We start from the raw sequence: 14,004 nt of genomic DNA on the forward strand, positions 1-14,004 counted from the left end.
TACTGTATAGTTTTGTGATGTACAGAAATTTAGCCGCTTTTAAGAATTTAAATAAACCCCATTCCTAACCAATTTTGTATGTGTCATTTTGTATGTTGTTTGCTTTCATTTTGAGCCCCACACAGCCTGGATCTGAAAGGGCTCATTCATCCGTGCATTTGTTCAGCAGATGCTTATGGAGCCCACCACTGCAGGCACAGGCAGCAACGCAGCCAGCAAGAAAGCTGGTGCTGGCATCAAGGGGTGAACAGCCAGGTGGGGGACATGATAGTCAGCATGTAAACAAGCACATTCACGGGAAACTGCAGAGCTGCAAGGTGGAGGGAGGAACAGAACCGCAAGGAGGAAGGGGAAATGGTACTTGCAATGGGCTGGTCAGGAGGACCTCTGAGGAACTGATGCTTAAGCAGAGACAAGGATAATGGGAAGGGACCAAGCAGGCCAGGAGCTGAGGAAACATGTGCCACAACACACGCAAATGTCCTGAGACTGTGCCGGGGCGGCTGGAGGGAGGTTATCATGTTCCAAAAAGAAGAGCAAGGCCAATGGGGTCAGACAGATGACAGTGAGGGCTGGGTGGTGAGTGGAGATGGACCGAAGGACCCCGCGAGGAGACAGCATGCATTGGCACTCTGTCCCCATGGCTGTGATGAAAGACAACACGTGAACATTACACCAAGCAGGAAGAGTGATTAAAGGCGACACAGAGACTCCCATGTTCTCTGCCAGCAAACTTCCTGCTTCTTCCTCGGTCTGGTCTAATTACACGCAGACTCCCGTCTTGACCAGTCACCCCAGAAGTCATGTGTAAAGCTAATATGCAGAAATGAGGCTTACCAAGGGGCAGGGAGAGACTTCCAATTAAATGTCTTCCACAGCAAATGGGAAATGGGGCCCTTTAATGTTGACTCCAGCTGGTGCATTCTAAAAGAAAACCAGGCAGAAATACGTGATAGTTGGGACACTTTCTCCAAATATCAAAGCTGAATACATTCTTTTTCAACTTCAGCACAGTGATCCTTCTCTAAACAGCACCAGCCAATGGAAGTCACAGCTCTTCTTACTCCAGAGAGTTATATAGAATCAGTCCTTTTGTATATATTTTTAAGCCGAGAAATTTGCATTCTCCTTGTTTTTCTTTGGAAATGGGGAACTCAAGTCTTTTGCTGGTCTTGTCCTCAAAGAACAGGAGGAGTGACTGCTCTCACCGGACAGATAGCTTATTCTGACAGGAGGGCTGGGGGGATTCAGCACTCCTCTGGTCTGTCAGCTGCTTGAAAATGAAAGCGGAATTCTCACAGTGGCCTATCCCGGAGCAGCTCAGGGAGCCTGATGAGCATCATCTCAAAGCCACGCCATGAGCGAGATGGAGCGAGATGGAGTCCAAGCAGGCCTGGATCAGAAGCAAAGAGCAGCCTTTCACACGAGAGCGCATGGCCTTCCTTCATAAGACGGAGGTGACCACTGAAGAAAACAGCTGCAGGCTAGGTCTACAGTGGGTGTCACATAAGAAATTCCCAAGCAAGCCCAGCCGGAATTAGCTGCCACCTGTGCCTGCCCACGGGGCACTCTGTGTACATCCACTACAGCTCACGGTGCTGGAGTTCCTAGTCCCCATGGCTGTCTGTGCTACAGATCTTGAACTCTTAAAAGGCAGGGGGCATGTGTGGTTTGACTTTGCTTGATAAAAAGTCATCCCCAACCACCACACACACAGTACCTGGCATGCAGCGGGAACTCAGGAGCTATTGAATGCATGCAGTGAGCTGATGCCCTGGCCGCAGGACATGGAAATGCATACACAGGTTCATGGAACCCCACTAAGCCCATGGTGCTAAAACTCCTGGAGCACCTGCTGACCACAGTTCTTCAATGGCTTTCTCCAAGAGCACATCAGAATGGAAGCACCAGGGCCTCTCCATCTCTGGGTGCATACATTAACTGCATCAATACGCGTGGTCCAATGGTCAGCCCAATTGCTCATCTTATCCAGGAAAATCTCCATAATAAATCCAGCATTTTGGGGGAGAAGCTGAGATTCTCAAAGTAGAAAGCCCACTGGCTAGAGTACACTGAGACACACGTGCTGTGGGGCTGGAACCTGCAGGATAGCTGGGCTGGGAGGCAGCCTGAGCGGTTGGCTGGGAGTGGAACCAGCTACCTTAGAAGGAAGTGAGGTGTCTATCCACAAGCACCCACACAAAGCCAGAGGGTCCTGTTGTACTGGGAGGGAAGCTGGATGGCATTACAGTTCGCCCCTCTCAGCCTGGGTATGAATCCATCATTGTTTGTTTGTCCTGACAAAGCACATTGCCATATGTGAACTTGGCCACTGCAGTTAGAATGGATCAGGAACAAAACCTTACTATTCCTACTCATCGAGTCATTGCCTGGTTTATTGGCTGTACAGACTTCACGGATAGGGAACCTGAAGATCATATCCAAGGATCAGAACATTTTCTGCAGAGGAGATGTAGAGTCCAGGGATGAACCTCCATGCTCACCCCATGCTTGCTGAGAGGCACCTGTTTTTCACTCCTTGACTTTGTGCTGAGTCCTGCCATATGCCAGATGCTGCTTTGCAGTGCAGCGAGGATGGGCCCACAGAGCCTCTTCCAGCATGGAGATTAAGTCTGGTAAAGGAGGACAGCAAAGAGCCAGTGATAGCATGCTCCCAAAATGAGCACAGCTGTGATAGGGCATGAAAGAGGACAGAGGACAGAGCTAGAGAACTGCACAGAAGGCCAACTTAGGGGTGGGGGGTACAACAAAGGCCTCTCTGGAGAGGTAGCATCCAAGCTGAGACCTAAAGAAGAGAATGAGAGCAAGGTGAGCCAGGCAGGGACCTTCCTGAAGCAGGGAAGTATGTGCAAGGGCCCTGTGGTTGGCAGGGAGGGAAACCACAGCCTGTTGCGGGGCTGGAAGGGTGAGCAGTGCTGCAGTGGCATGGGGGAGGGGAACCATCAGTGTGGGGTCCTCATGACCAAGGCCCCAGAGGTGGAACACAGAGATACCATTCAGTAGGAACCAGCTTTGATAGGAGACTTGTGGAACACAAGGATAAGGCATTTGAGGTTGTTTTAAAGCTTTCTGCAAAAATCACATCCTCAGAGGTCTGGACGTGGGGATTTGGAGCAGGCCTGAGTCTGGCTGGCTGCTGAATATTTCATGCAGCCTCCTCGGCTGGCCGGCCCCTCGCTGCTGGGCATGGTCTTCCTCTTCATGCATGATTTACAGGGCTCTGCATAATGCCCCAGCCCCATTTATCCTGGCCTGTTGACCATTAGCATGAGCAAATAAATGTACATTTCCAAGAGTCCAGAACCCCAGCCTGAGCCCAGTCTAGCTGACAGCTTTCCACTTGCTCCTAATCACAGGAGTTGGGGGACTGGAGAGCAGGGGACCACCTGTTGTGTGAGAAGATTCCAGAACCGCCTGTGGATTGGATTTTTTCCTCCCTCTTCCAGAATTTTTACCTTAGAAATTCATCATTCCCTCTTTCCCTTTTGGGTGATAGACAGTTCTTTCATGTACTGCTGAGAAGATAATTCAGAATTCTGTTTATTCTAATGCAGTTCAAAATGTCTGTGACTAGCATCTGAAAATAGCTCCATGTGTTAAATACTGGCAGCCAGAAAGCTTTTGGAGCCTGTTTCTCATCGTCCCCGGGTCCTCCAGCCGGTCCATCAGTCTGTCTGTGTCTGTCTGTGTGAAAAGCAGCTCCTTTGTCTCAGGCTTTGTGGGACTGGGGTCCATGGGGCAGTTTGGGGGAGGGGAGGGTCATGGTTGGATATCATTTATGGTGCATGTTCTGCATGTTAAGCTTTGTGCTGGGCCCTGGGAAAGACTCTGTCTTCTTGCAGCTTTCAGTCTGATGGGGAGACAGGCACTGAATGGGGAAATAGACAGTAAAGAGACATTCACTAACCAACACCATGGTGACGGGACTTACATCCTACGTGGTCCTCGGATTCATTTCATTTGGGGAAGCTATTGCAGAGGCTGGGGCTGGAACGAATATGGCTCACAGGGAAAGGAGCAGCTGGAAACAAGGGAAGTGGGAAGCAGAGAGGTGGAGAGGGAGTGGGGAGGGGTCCAAGGTCAGAAAGCCAAAGGGCCAGGCTGAGGCATCATCAGTAGAGGTGTGAGTACCTGGGACAGGTGTCAGGAGGGGAAGGAGTCGGGGTAATCACATCAGGGACACAGGAGCTGGCTCTGGTGGATGTCACCAGAATATGAAGGGGAAATCTGGGAACACAGCAGTCATAAGAACAATGACCAAATCCAGCTCCTCAGTGTGTCTGGCGCATGTGGGCAAGGTGGGCAGGGAAGGCCTCGTGTGCTGTGGCCCTCCCCACTCTCCAGCCTTATTTCTTGCCTTTTTCCCCTTACTCTGCATATTCCTAGCCACAAGGACCTCCTCCCAGTTCCTTGAATTCTACACTCCCTCCTCCCACAGGCCCTTCGCTCAGGCCACCCTGTTTTCCAAGAACACTGGTACTTTCTCTCCACTCTCAAAGCAATCATCATCCCTCCAGAGAGCCTTCTCTGCCCTCTCCTTCCCCAAGACTACCCAAATTCTACTATTAGCTACTCTTATAGCCGCAGGTACCACACCTCCTTGGGGCTTATTTCTGTTGAAATTTTACACACATTGATATATTTTTTAAAAATTATCTGTCCTTCCTATTAGATTTATGCTCCTTAAAGACAGGAAGGAACCTCATCTAGTTTTGTTCAACACAGAATCTATGTAACAGGCATGAAATCAATATATTCTTTTTTTCATTTTTGGAGATGGTTTCTCTCTCTGTCACTCAACCTGTAGTGCAGTGGCACAATTATAACTCATGGCAGCCTTGAACTCCTGGGCTCCTGCAGGATGGATGGATGGATGGATGGATGGATGGATGGATGGATGGCAGGATGGATGGATGAATGGATGGGAGGATGGATGGGAGGATGGAGCAATGGAAGTATGGATAGATGGCAGGATAGATGTACGCATGGGAGGATGGATGGGAGGATGGATGGATGGATGGATGGATGGATGGATGGATGGATGCATGGATGGATGGATGGATGGATGGATGGATGGATGGATGGATGGGAGGATGGATGGATGGATAGAAGGATGGGAGGATGGATGGATGGGAGGGTGGATAGATGGGAGGGTGGATGGATGGGAGGGTGGATGGGAGGATGGATGGATGGGAGGGTGGATGGAAGGGACGGTGGGTGGATGGGTGGATGGATGGATGGTTGGATGGATGGGAGGATGGATGGATGGATGGGAGGATGGATGGATGGATGGATGGATGGATGGATGGATGGATGGAAGGAAGGGAGGATGGATGGATGGGAGGGTGGATGGGAGGATGGATGGATGGGAGGGTAGATGGATAGGAGGATGGATGGATGGGAAGGTGGATGGATGGATGGATGGGAGGATGGATGGATGGGAGGATGGATGGGAGGATGGATGGATGGATAGATGAATGGGAAGATGGATGGATGGGAGTGTGGATGCATGGGAGGGTGGATGGATGGGAGAATGGATGGGAGGATGGGAGGATGGATGGATGGGAGAATGGATGGGAGGATGGATGGATGGATGGATGGATGGATGGAGGGATGGACAGACGGATGGATTGATAGATGTGAGGATGGATGCGAGGATGGATGGGAGGATGGATGGTTGGGTGGGTGGATGGGTGGGTGGAAGGAAGGAAGGAAGGAAGGACAAATGGTTGGGAAGTTGGATTATGGGAGGATGGATGGATGGATAGCAGGATGGGTGGGAGGATAGTTGGATGGATTTTCAATCCTCCCACCTCAGCCCCCTCAGTAGCTGGAAGTACAGGTGTGCACCACCATCCTTGGCTAAGAAATCAATATTGTTAATGAACAAATGAGGAAACAAGTGAATGTAGAACTCAGACCTCAGAGGAGATAAGGATAACTAGACCCTGCAGTGGCAGAAGGGCAGGTAGTGGATGAGAGAAAAGTGCCTGAAATCTCCCTATGAGAATCACTGTAATCCCAGATTTCAGGATTTCAGACCTCTACTGAACACCCCCCACCCCCATCACTTAGACTATAACAACTTCGCTGAATTTGAGACAACTAAGTTGTACATCCAGGCATTTTATCCATAAACCATCAGGTAATGCAATACTTGGACAGAGCTCACCTGGGCAAATTGCTTTGAATATAAAAAGTCAGCATCAAAATGCAGCACGTGTGACCTCCCCACTCCTGAGCACTCACTTGATCACATTACAGGCAGGTTTCTTCCGGCGCTATGTGGCTGGGACAACATGTGAGCTGAAGCTGCAGAGCAGCACCACTGCTGCTCAGCTGATGTCCTCATCCCACTCAGGCCATCAGAAGATGCCCCATGTCTCAACACACAGACCAATAACTCTAGGTAAGAGCTCTCTAGCCAGTGTCTGGCCCCTGTTCCATCTAAGAGGCTGCCAAGACTGAGCATCAGGTGCTGGATGACCTGGTTCCTTCTCATTATCATTAATGTGGCTTGCACATCCTGAACTCTGATCATGTAGGAGGAAGTCTTTTGGCTTGTTTCAGGCACCATATGTATTTGCCAAATGATTTACTTTGCTTTGGATTTTTCAGGGCACAAGTGTAGAGGCTGCCTCCATTGGATGGCATGCCCATGGCTACAAACTTCTCCATGATACCAGGGATAAGGGCACCTTGATAGGAGGAAAATGAGAACCCATCCAGCCCTGATACCAGCACATTCCTTCTCTTACAAGCAGGCCAGATGCTCAGGGCTTCTCCATGAGTTACAGTGGCCTGAGGGTCTTCATTGTCAACCCTTTCAGCAGGGCCTGTGATGCGGGAAAGGGATTTAGTGGGTTAGTGGCTTCCCCGCATCATCAGCTGTTCCCTCCATTGGCTACACTCCACACACTTACAACATATTCATAATCATTTCAATTCCCAAACTCCAACCCTGCTCTTTCCTCCCAATACAACACTTGACTTCTCCTCTTCACCTCCAAACTTCTCAAAAAGGTATCCTCCCCTTGCTACCTCAATTCTTTCTGTTCATACCTTCAACACCCTTTACATCTTTGCTTTGACTCTCAGTGGACTCACACAGAGGCCCACCAGAAGACCACCTGCAACTCCCTGTTGTCTACAGCCAATGTCCTCTCCCCCACCACTGTCCTCCTTGACCTTCAAAGAATTTGGTCCAAGAGCACAGCTTATTCATCACCTCCTGTAGCTCATATGATACCTAGCACCTAGGGAGTACAAAACACGTGTTGACTGAGAGAATGATTAAGCAAAGGAGTAAATACATTTACAGATAAGAATTTCCAACCCAAGGTCCTGGCTCAATTTCTTCTGTCTAATGTATACTAGAGAAGACTTTAGCATCTCTTTTCCTTAAGGAACATTTTTAAATGTCTTTATACTTTGTTTCCTGAAAAAAAGATGTGAAAAGGGACAGCTCTGGGGTCAGCTTTATGGAAGTTAATTCTGACCTGGTACAAAGCACTAGGATTTTTCACATTTAATTCTATAGGAAATTTACTCTGACTGAAGTTTACTTTAAGAAAATACGTTATAGGGAAAATTGGAAAGACAGATTATGAGATATTTTCAGGGCCATCAGATTGACAGATGCCCCTGTCTAAAGAGGTTATAAGCCTAATGCGTGAGCAAACTTGATCAGGACACCCACTCTTCATTCACCCATCCATCCATTTATTTAAGAATGATTTGTCAGGGGTTTACCCTGTGCCAGGTACTGCGAGCAAGACGGTGAGAACTCCTACCTGGATCCTCATAGGCAGAACCCCAGTGAACAATATAAAGAATTAAAATGCATAATACATTTGGTGTGACCACAGCTAAAGGGGAAAGCGGAGTGGAGAAGAGAGCGGACGCAGGGTGTGCGATGGTGAATAGGGTGCCCAGAAATGCCGTCACTGAGAAGATGACATGGGACCTGAAAGAAGACAGGGCAGAGGGCAAGTCAAAAGCCTCACTGGCTGATGGTAGGACCAAGCTCTGTCTCGTTCTCCCAGGTACAGGTGTTGTGTGTTTGTGGCCCTTAAGCTTTGGTCCTTGCCAGTCAAATCTCTCCTGTTTCCTGCTGTCTCATCCGCCTGGATAACTGCGGCAGCATCTCTGGGCAGCTCTCTCTCTAGTTTACATGGGGGCTAGGCTCCTGCCTGAAAATCAGCTGGGGCATGGTCACCATGCCTGGTCCTTGTCTCCTTCTTCCTGTGGATGATGGATCCTTCTCCCCTATGCTCTGCCACAGGCAGAGAACTGAGCTAAACAGACTGACCACAAAGGATCATGGAGGGACCCATTTGACTTTGGTCTCACTTTCATTGTTTGCAGAAACTTCTCAGATAAAAGGCCTCAGGCCCCTTTGCTGCATCCATTTATACATTTTGCCCTCCATCACTCAGTTCTCCACTTGAGGCTTAGACAAAGTGGGTGGGTCCCACTTCCTTTTTCTTCTCCCACACAGCCCCAAAATTGGGGAGGAAAAAGACCCCAACATGCATACTCCTAGTCTCCCTGGAATTACGCCTGCTTCCCTTAAGTGTATGCACCTCCCGTCCTCACAAACACAGCCTAGAAGGTGAGCACAATTCTACTTCCAGATGGGGCAGAATGGAGCCAGGTAACTTCCCCAGGTTTGCACAGGTAGGAAGAAGTCGTGGATGCAGAACTGGGACTGAGACCCCTGGACTCCAGGTTTGCGTCCTCAACTAGCATGCTACGTTGCCAGCTGGAAGCAGAAACCAGGTCTCTCCTGTGGGTGGTTGTGTCTCTGGTGTACAGCATAGCACCTGGTACACTGTGGCTGCATTTTCAACATTTGCTGAACGAAAGAAGGAGGGAGGGAGGGAAGGTAGGAAGGGAAAGATGTAGAGCAGAGCCTGGAGGGGTATCAATCCTCCTGCTCAGAACCAGAGACACAGCTAGCTGGAAATACCCAGACAGACGCTCCCAGATCTGCCCCTACATTAGTCAGATGCATATCTCGCTCATAACTTATCCACAGATCATAAAAGTTGCGGCGGCGGGGGGTTGGGGGGGTTGGCCTCCATCTTTGAATTTCATGCATAAAATTTGCATGCATAATAACCTCTGCCAGATGTTCACAGGTGACACTTACAGCTCTCCTCTCTTTCTGCAGAGCGCACCAGGTCACATCCTCAGGTTACTGGTAAGAAAATCGTCCAACTGCCAGGGCAGACATTCTATTCTCCTCCATAGTTTTTACCGCTGAGCAATTAAAAAGGAGCGACAGGCCTGCCAGAGAGCTGCTCTGAGAGACTTCCCAGGTCTGAGTCCTCATCTTTCTAGCTGCCGTGCATCAATGGAGACAGATGGCCCCGGGGCCGGGAGGCTCCGTTTTGTGGAGAAAGGTCAGCATGTGCTGCTTTGATTCCCTGTCCCTGACACTTGAGAAAGGAAAGTGTTTATGAAGGCAAAGCCCTTCCCAGAAAAATCCAACAGATCTCTGCAGTGTAGGCTCCACTCATCCATGCTTTCCGTGTTCTCTTTTTTTTTCTTTTTTTTTTTTTGAGATGGAGTTTCACTCATGCTGCCCAGGCTGGAGTGCAATGGCGCCATCTCGGCTCACTGCAACCTCTGACTCCTGGGTTCAAGCAATTCTCCTGCCTCAGCCTCCCAAGTAGCTGGAATTACAGGCATGCACCACCACATCTGGCTAATTTTGTATTTTTAGTAGAGACAGGCTTCTCCATGTTGGTCAGGCTGGTCTCGAACTCCTGACCTCAGGTGATCTGCCCACCTCGGCCTCCCAAAGTGCTGGGATTATAGGCATGAGCCACTGCACCCGGCCATGTGGTCTTTAGTGTTAAAGAACCAACCCAGAGATTGAAAAGAGCCATCACCATATCCCTTGAAGTAAACTGCCTTGAGATCTCAGAATGGGGCAAACATTACAGAAGAAACCCTCTCTTGATCAAAGACGGGTGAAAGCTGCTTGTCCTAAGCATGAGTCTAGTGCTGGGAGCTGAGGGCTTTGACACATGGTTGCTCCCTTCTGATTCATACGGAGCCCCCAGAACTCAGGTCAAGAATCTGGGTGCAGGTCCAGCACCCCCACTTCCTCAATCTGGAACCCTGTCCAATTCCTCCTTGCATCTCAACTTCCCCATCTTAAACTGGGAATAATACATATTCCAGGATAGTTTGAAAAATTAAATGAGAAATGAAAAAGTATGAGCTGATGACCATTGTTGTCCTGTATAATCTCAGCTGGCAGGCACAGCAATGTGCATTATCCTTTCACACACTTGACTCTTGAACACCGTGGGGGGTTAGGGGACCAACCACCCCACCGCCGCCTGCACAAGTGAAAATCCACAAATAACTGTTGACTCCCCAAAAGTTTAACTACTAATAGCCTACTCTTGGCTGGAAGTCATACCAATAACCAACAGTTGATTAAAACATATTTTGTATGTTATATGTATCCTGTATTCTTGCAATAAAGTAAGCTAGACAAAAGAAAATGTTAAGACAATAAGAGAAAAGGGATTTTCTCAATTCATATTCTCTATTCATTTTCTCTATTCATACAGATTTTCTCTGTTCATATTCCACTCTTCATTAAGTGGAAGTGGACTGGCATAGGGTATTCATCCTCATGGTCTTTGCATTGAGTAGACTGAGGAGGATGTGGAGGTGGTCTTGCTGTCTCTGGGGTGGCGGAGGTAGAAGACCATCAGCATGTAGGGGGACCCATGCAGGTCGAGCCCCCTGTTGTTCAAGGCTCAACTGTAATTGCTTTTTGATCCATCTGATGAAAAAGGCTCAGTTTCAGAATAATGTATCTTTGACACCCCACTTTACTCATTTATCTTTTCAGTAAAGAGCACAGTCCTTGGACTCAGAGCCTTTGATAATTAATATTTCATAAAGATGCATTCCCTTTTTATTGTATTAATCATTCCTGTTATCTCCTATTAATACAAATGACACTGGCTTTCCATCTGTGTAACTGGTTCCTTTTGAAATAACTATTTCAGCTTAAAAAGTCAATTAAGGAGACAAAAACTAGATCATAATAGAGACAATACTCAGACGTAGCAAAATTGTAGGGAAGAAATGCAGTGCCAGTGGATGTGGCCAAGCCCTCGGGGAGGAAAGTGGCTGAGGCTGGACAAAGGCTGATGTTGGCGACACGTGTGAGGCAGCATCAGACGTGTGAGACCGGGTGTTTCTCGTGTGTGTGTGTGTGTGTGTGTGTGTGTGTGTGTAGAGAAAGAGGAGGAGAGGACCCACACCAGAATCAGATGCTGTATGGGGTGGAAGGGGTGGACAGGCCCCGCATCGAGGCAGCCTCCTCCATTGCCCTCCACCTGCATCACCTGTGCATGTGAAGTCTCCCCTGGCAGGCCCCCGTGCAGGGGCTCAGGATGCAAATTGGGCCCAAACTGGAGGTGGAGGGGTAGGTAGGGTCACCTCCTGCTTTGGCTGTTTTCCTGTTCCTGCCGGCAGCAGGGCAGGACCCTAGGCTGCTGTTCAGCTACATTCTGACCTGCATGCCTTGGGGTGAAGATAGGCCACTGAGCCTGAGGCCTCAGAGGCAGCTTCTTCCTCTCCTGGGATCACAGGTGAAAAGCAGGCATGCCGACTCCAGTGGCAGACTCCTGGTCTCCAGCCTTCTGAACCATCCTGGCTGTGGCAGTCGGTGCTGTCCTGGCAGGCTTGCTACACAGTGCTCGATAAAACCCAGAGCCAGCCAGAACCCCTCCTCAGCACTTTCAACAATGACCTGTAAGCATCTGATTTCCCCGTCCTGAATCCCTTCCTGCATGACCCAGCAGAGGGGCTCTGTGTCATGAATGAACTCTGACAGTCAGTCTACCCCTCTACCTGGTGCGTGGAAGGCAGAAGGAAGGACACAATTGTCATGACAATGTCATCTCCACTGGATCCTGGGTGATTTGCTCGGGGCTTAGCAGCGTGTGATGACTTACACCTGACCCATCCCTTTACCGCCTACAGGACATCCCTATCCTGCATCTTTTCACCTTCTTAGCAGTGTGCACCAGGCAAACCCAGGCTGATTAGAGCCCCCAGGAGCCCTGCCCTCACCTGCACACCTGTCCAACCAGAAAAGGCCAAGTGCACATCTCCCTCCATCCCTGAGGGTGGAAGTTGAAGATGCCATGACAAACATTGGGTCTTCTTTGTAAACGAATTTCTAGCCTTTACCAATCCTCCCCACCCCCCACAACAAATTTTAAAACCCCTCTTATTTATTTTGAGAACAGAGTCTCACTCTGTCGCCCAGGCTGGAGTGCAGTCATGTGATCTCAGCTCACTGCAACCTCCGCCTCCCAGGTTCACGTGATTCTCCTGCTTCAGCCTCCTGAGTATTGGAGACTACAGGTCCCCGCCACCATGCCCGGCTAATGTTTGTATTTTTAGTAAAGACAGGCTTTGGCCATGCTGCCCAGGCTGATCTCCAGCCCCTGGCCTCAAGTTATCTACCCGCCTCAGCCTCCCAAAGTGCTAGGATTACAGGCATGAGCGATCACACCTGGCAAAACCTCTTTTATAAGCGAAAGTGTGAAATCATATTTCACAGAGAAAATACACAGGTAGGCCTAGTTTCCATAATGAAAGAGCAAGGGAGGAAGAGAACTATGACTAGATTGCAAAGGGCTAACGGAAACTTGATTTTTGAGACGGAGTCTCACTCTGTCGCTAGGCTGGAGTGCAGTGGCACAATCTCTGTTCACTGCAACCTCCGCCTCCTGGGTTCAAGCAATTCTCCTGCCTCGGCCTCTCGAGTAGCTGGGACTACAGGCACTCACCACCATGCCAGCTAGTCTTTGTATTTTTAGTAGAGATGGGGTTTCACCATGTTGGCTAAGATGGTCTCAATCTCTTGACCCTGTGATCTGCCCACCTCGGCCTCCCAAAGTGCTGGGATTACAGGTGTGAGCCACCACACCCGGCAGGGAACTTAATTTTTTTAGCGCTATCAGAATAACCCTGGCTCCCCACTCCCTCTGGTTTGCTTTGATTAACATTTCCAGGACAAATCTATGGAAATAACCAACCCCAGGCCCTGCTTAGCCTGTTTATTTTCTGTAGCAACTGTGGCATTGGCTCTACCCGGTCAGATTCGTAATTCGAACTCCTAGGGTGGGAGTCTCTGTTGCTACTGCAATACATTTATCAAGAAACACGATGTTATTTATTTCAACTCACATTTGTTTCTTGCTGCAATTTCTATCTGGAAGGAAGGCCTGGCTGTTCATTTTGGTGGGAGAACTCAATACAAAGTTAATTACTGAAAAGAAAGAATATGAAGAAGCCTGGAGACCATCCAGGACATTTCTTCCAAAACACATTCCAAGGCAACTGGAACCAAGCAAGAGAGGCTCACGGTGCTTTGAACAGGGAAAGAGGGCATGAGGAGGGACCGGGAGAATCGCCAGATCTTGCCAATCCTCGTTAGGGACCAACACACAGAAGATGAATGGTGGGAACAGGAACTGGCTGCTTCTCACGCACTCATCATTAAGGCGCTACAACAATTTTTTTCTTCCGTTTGTTCTTTCTCTCTTCATACTCTAGGAACCGGAGGGGCAGAGAAATTTGGCTGTTAGATTTCAATATAATTGGACTTCATTGTGATGTGTGTAATCCCCTCTTCCCTGGTGCTGGGAGGTTTATCTTGAGGCCACTGCTGCTCTGGTGGAGTGATTGGGAATGATGTAAATACATTTTCTCTCCAGGGAAGCAATGTACTTTTGAAGGGCTTAATAACAAACACAAAAGGCTGGACAATCTAGGAATGGACTCGGCCATGGATTGGCTCTTTCCTCCTTCCCTCCGCTGTATCTGGTAATGGGAAGGTTTTAAATAGTGCTGTGTAATCCACATGACTGAAGTGGCAGAATGTGTCTTACAAGGACATCAGGTTGCAGGCAATTATCCCAAGAAAATGGATTT

The 14,004-nt window shown here is 48.9% G+C and overlaps 1 long non-coding RNA gene across 1 annotated transcript in view; it reads right to left on the bottom strand.

Annotated features, from left to right (window-relative positions):
* LOC105740679 overlaps window positions 1-14,004 on the bottom strand; it is a 175,546-nt gene that overhangs the window by 2,427 nt on the left and 159,115 nt on the right. The window contains exon 4 of the long non-coding RNA XR_001116746.2: window positions 838-924. This is a non-coding gene — a long non-coding RNA (uncharacterized LOC105740679). The remainder of the gene's footprint in view (window positions 1-837; window positions 925-14,004) is intronic.

The sequence above is a fragment of the Nomascus leucogenys genome, chromosome 13 (assembly GCF_006542625.1).
Source record: "Nomascus leucogenys isolate Asia chromosome 13, Asia_NLE_v1, whole genome shotgun sequence".
In the NCBI taxonomy this organism is placed as follows: domain Eukaryota; kingdom Metazoa; phylum Chordata; class Mammalia; order Primates; family Hylobatidae; genus Nomascus; species Nomascus leucogenys.